General features: G+C 43.1%; 1 long non-coding RNA gene across 1 annotated transcript; it reads left to right on the top strand.

Moving 5' to 3' along the window:
* Nucleotides 1-744: 744 nt before the first annotated feature.
* Nucleotides 745-3,477, top strand: LOC125513415. The gene is made up of 3 exons (XR_007285907.1): nucleotides 745-978; nucleotides 1,345-1,594; nucleotides 3,143-3,477. It is a non-coding gene; the product is annotated as an uncharacterized LOC125513415 (long non-coding RNA).
* Nucleotides 3,478-5,466: the final 1,989 nt, after the last annotated feature.

The following is a 5,466-nucleotide window of genomic DNA, read 5'->3' as shown; positions in this document are numbered from 1 at the left end:
CCGGCGTGGTGGTCCTCCCCCTCTCCCTCGGCTTAGCCGACACGGGATGAATCAAAACAACCAAAATCAAAAGAGATATAAAATTCCCAACCTTGTCGACGTGATCTCACCAGTGGAAGTGAGACTCAAATTGGTTCCTGACGACATTATAGATCAGCGCCGGGTAGAACAACATCGATCGCTGCGCGCTTCGCACCGAAAGCCATCTGCATCCTCTTCCTCCTCCGCTGCTGAAACAAAACCGACATCCTTGCCATACAACTTCAGCTGCCAATTGTCGACGTCGTCATCCTCCCGACCCAGCTGTAGCTCCCCTTCCCATCGACCACCACACCTCCACCTCCGCCACCCGAATCACCGGGAAGCAGCAGGAGGGCGGGCGAGGGGAGGCTATGGCGTCGCGGGTCGACGATGAGGGCTCAAGGGAGGAGGAGTGAGGAGAGGAGGGCGAGGCGGCGGCGAGTGGGGAACTGGCCGGGGATTTGGCATGGGAAATAATGAGGGAAGGGAAGGGTGCGTGCCAGAGTTGAGGCGTAGGTGCCTGTCCTTTTCTTTCTTCTGAACGAAGTAACAAGGAAGGGATGGGGATGGGGCTCCTGCCAAGCCGTTCGCTAGTTCGATCTAAATTTTTTGCCCAAATTCTTAAAAGTGCGTGTGCGCCATCCCGGCTCTCCGAGCGGCCGCACGTGAACCGTTGGATGCGCTGATTGATTTGCAGGCGCGTGCGAGGTAGCGAGAGTAGTGGGGACAGCCAACAATTGACCGGTGGGCGACTGTCCCAGTTTTCTCTCCTTCTACATCTAGTCCTCTTCCTTCATCCCCACCTCTCCCTTCCACCAACCCCCGCCGTCGGCGTATGGAAGCCACGGGCTCCCCTATGCATCCTCACCGGATTCCGACCCCCAGCACTCTCCGCTCATCCGTGCCGCACGCCGCCACTTCCTCCCCCACAGGAACACCTCGAGGTTGAACCCGACGGTAAGTGACTCCACCCGTGACTCATCCTATTCTCTCTACGATATCTATCCGGGCATGGAATTTGCAGTCCAGCGGCTGGATTCGCGAGATCCGGGCCTCAGGGTCACACCCGTGTGGTAGATCTGTGTGCACGCATGGCTCACGTGGTGGTGGCATCGCATGGCTGATAAAAGCTGGTCAAATATCATGATTTGCACCTCGCGTACAGCTCTTGGTTGGCCCAGCGCGTGAGGATTCGCTGGAATTGTCGGCCCAGATCATGTTTCTTTGATGCTACTATATCTCTTGTTTGCGTCTGCAAATTCAACGGGATTGACTACATTTCCTGCATAGTAGTGAGATAATCTGTGATTTTTCTTGTTTCAGTGTCCTACCCGTTGCCCGAGGTCAAAGTTTGTTCATCATCCGAGTTCATTTAGATACAAGAGGATGCTGCCATTTCTCATGGAGAGCGGTGGCCAAGCTCAGAAAATTTTCTGAAGATAAACAAACTGTCATCAGATGAGATTTAATCTGCCACCGTAGAAGTTTCTCTGGAGAGCAGTGCAGAAAGCCACACCAGAAAAAGAGTTAGCTTCAGTTGGGGACCCACTGCCATGCGTACATTGCTCCAAAGGTAAATTAAGCAGCCACTACAACACTACTATGCCATCCAAATTTTGCCAATTAATATTTTTTTAGAGTAGTTATTAATTAATTGATACTACCGCAACTAATCACATCACTACTCTAGTTATCGTGTTGCAAGTGGTATTTACTTATCACTTATTCTTCGGATTAGTGGTGGGTTTGTACGACGATTAGGATTTTAGTGGTGGGTTTGAGTTGGGTTTTCACGGTGAGCTGTTCTAATTTTGTTGCTATTGGGATGGTTCAGCATCCTATTTTGATCCATCTATTCTTGCCTAGACTGGAATTGTCTCGTTAAACATGATGCTCTCCATAGAGCTTCATTACATGTAAGTTGCATGCATATAAGTAACCAGTTGGTTAGTTTGTTGTAATAATTGCATAGGAATGCAAAATGCAAACGTAGTTGGATGACACATATACATATCTCAGTTGGCTAGCCAACTTATGAAGTTGCACAGTGATGGCTAACCAGTTGCACAACCAATGGTATTCAGATAGATACCCTGTATAAACCATGTTCAAGCAGCGTGCGTGCGTGCGTGCATGGTTCTGTAGGTGTTTTTTTATACCAATTGTTGTCCTTGTTTTTTTTCTTTTTAATATTTGTTTGGTTCGACTACTTTGTTCGTTCGCCTTTTTACATTAACAAAAGTGGTTGTAAAAGGAGATGCAGCTCCTAGTGAAGGAGAAGTATCATCAACTTTTGTAGATGCATCCTGAACTTTTATATTTGCAGAACAATCAATTAGGAGTTGGTATCCTCAACTTTTCAAATAGTTGCACAACAGTATCATATGAATTGGCTTCCTCAACTTTCATCGTTGCACCAGAACCATTTGGGAGTTGGCAGTCTCAACTTTTTAAATAGTTCCAGAACAATATCACATGAGTCGTCATCCTCAACTATTTTAGTTGCAAAAGAACCAATCAAGAGTTGCATTGGCATCCCCAACTTTTTCTAATAGTTGCACAAAAATGCCAAATGAGTTGGCATCTTCAACTCCCTTAGTTGCACAAGAATCATTTAGTAGTTGGCATCCTCATGTGTTCTCATGCATATGATTTTCTAGGTTTGCGCATGCACTTGAATGTAGTTGCACTACTTATTTGGAAGATTACAATCTTTTAAAATTCACTATTTTTCCATTTCTTGTGTTCAGGCATGCTAAATTCATCATGTTCATCAGCTCAAAATTCATTACATAGTTGCACAACACATGCAACATGAATTGCATCCAGGAGTACTTGCAGTTGCACAAAATAGTTGATGTAGTTGCACAACATTCAGCATAAGTTTTTTCTGGAATTTTGCATACAATTTTTTTTAGCTAAATGGAAATGAATTTGAAATTATATGAGTTGGCATCTTCAAATTTTATATGACTTGAAGATGCCAATTACTGAAATTCAAACCCCACAAGTAGACGGACATGGGAGTGTTATCAATTGCACACTTGTACTGGTTAAGTTGCATAGATGCAATCCAGAGTTGGTTCATTTTTCTCAGGCTTCTTTTTTGCATCATGTGCAGGTTTTGCAGGTTATGGGAGTAAAGGAGCTGCTCTAGATTTGTGCACATCATTCTCAGCTACAAAGTCACATATACTACTGTGTGGAAAGATCAAACGAAAAAAACAACAAACCAGATTATTGTCTAGTTTGTAGCTATGTTTTCATAGTACCTACAAAATACATTTCTTTTTTTGGTACATGGACATATGTCCTGCTGTTTTATGTGTGAAATAAGACTCTCTATGCGCTCTCCTATATATTTGCACATTTTCTGCATTTTTTGCACATAGTGCTACAAATGTTGGCTTGTCACATGATTTGGTTGCATGGAAATCAGTTAAAATTGCACAGGTACAAGATCTCCATATTTTTTTATCTCTGTTTATGCTCTCTTCAACTATGAAGAAGCTAATTTTGCAAAGAGAAATTTTGTAAGGGGGAAAGGGAAAGTCAATGAGGGGGGATTTGAATATGAGAAGAAAAGGATCACCTCCTGTTTTACCCTTGTTGGTGCTACCTGGTACGTTCTGATCTGTCCTCCCTCTTCTTCTTCTTTTCACAGCAAATTGTTCTAGATCCGCTATTATTCCACTTTTATTCATCTGCCATGGCAGCTCTGGGATGGAGTCCAAACCTAGGAAACCATTGTTTCTTGGGGAAGAAGAAGGCAAGGCAGGTAAGGGCGTGGAGAAGTTGGTGGCTAGTGGGTGTGAGAGCTTTGGGAGGGAAGGGAAGTGCACGTGATGGCCTGGGGTCTGGGGACCGCGCCCAGCGTGTGGTTTGCTGGGTTACACGCGTCTGTTGCTACTAGGGGAGACCTATCCTTTTCTGGGATAGGAGGGGGGACCGTATATTTCCTTTTCTGACGGCCGCTCGGGATTGCTAGCGGGCAGACGGCCGCCCGCTAGACGTCTCCAATTTTTTGTCGTACATGTGATGACATGAACATCGTGAGGAGGCGCCATAGTCGCGACGGTTAATGGGTTTTACAGTCTCTTTATTTTTTCTGGGAGAGACATACTCTTCTCAAAATAAAAATTAAATAAAGAAGATCTACAGGGCTGTTATCTGAATAAAAAGATGTATACTTTTCCTCAGAAAAGGATAAAAGACTGTACACATGCAAATATAACTTAATTTTTTCCGCAACATATTTTTTTACACAACATACTATTTAACCATATGCAATGATACAATCCTATATTCCATCCTTATTGTGCCAAAATGTTTAGAATAAAACAGATAATTTCATCAAACATGGACGGGCGTCGCAAAGCGTGCCATCATGGTCTAATTAGAGTTAAATGGATGCCACTTCAATCCTATACTTTTTTCCATTCTTGTATTCTCAGAATCTTGCTAATCAAAGAGGCCCTTAGTGGATTCCTTCGCGTATCTTGGTTAGTACTACATTAGTAGGAAGTTGCTTATAAAACAGTTAGTTACTCCCATGCAGTGCGCATCTTTCTAGACGGAAAGGATCCTGTGATGATACTACCCCCGCAATCCCAACCCCGGTGCTCTCACCAACTTTGCCAAACAGTGAAATCATTATGGGCCCGAACATTGCTAATTCTAAATTTCTGACTAAAATAACTAACCACTAGGTACGTAAAGACATGTATGCGATTATGCATAGAGGGAAGTGAGCCAGGCATATACATAGATTAACACGAGACTGTCATGTCAGTCAGTGTATCCAATTAATACTACACCCTTCAATTTACTAGTAAGTTTGCACGTGCAACGTACGTCTCTGCTAATGCTCTTTTCGAAGATAAATCCACTCTCAATCAAATACACCTTGTCTACATGTCTCGTACCACCGTATACTTATAGTTGTTGATAGTAGTATAAGATGACACACACACAAAAAACAGCCAAGGTAACATTCATCATATAGGCCCGAAACCATGTTTTCAGGCCCTTACATCTAGCAAGAGAGGTTCAAAGTTGTTTTATGTCATTTTTTTCATAACTTGTCTCCATATAAATAGAGGTCATTGATTTATCACAAACTACATTAAATAGATATGTGTGAACACCATGTATTTTGGGATCAACGTTGCAACTTGCAAATTATACCTTTTCTCCCCAAGAAATTTACAAAGGTATGCATCAATGTTTGATTCTACAATGTCAAATGCCAAGAAAGCACTCGTACATTTTCAAGGTAACATTATTTCCAATCAAACGTCATGCACATTGCCTGGCTTCTTTTACCCTGGAGATGAATTCATCCAGATAATCTTTTAGACCATCCATCACATTGTTTTGCCTGCAATTCCAGTGTGTACAAGTACAACACCATTCAACAGGGTGCACATGCACAGAAAAAGAAGT

The sequence above is a fragment of the Triticum urartu genome, chromosome 6 (genome assembly GCF_003073215.2).
Source record: "Triticum urartu cultivar G1812 chromosome 6, Tu2.1, whole genome shotgun sequence".
NCBI classification, from domain to species: Eukaryota; Viridiplantae; Streptophyta; class Magnoliopsida; order Poales; family Poaceae; genus Triticum; species Triticum urartu.
This window is presented reverse-complemented; position numbering and strand designations above follow the sequence as displayed.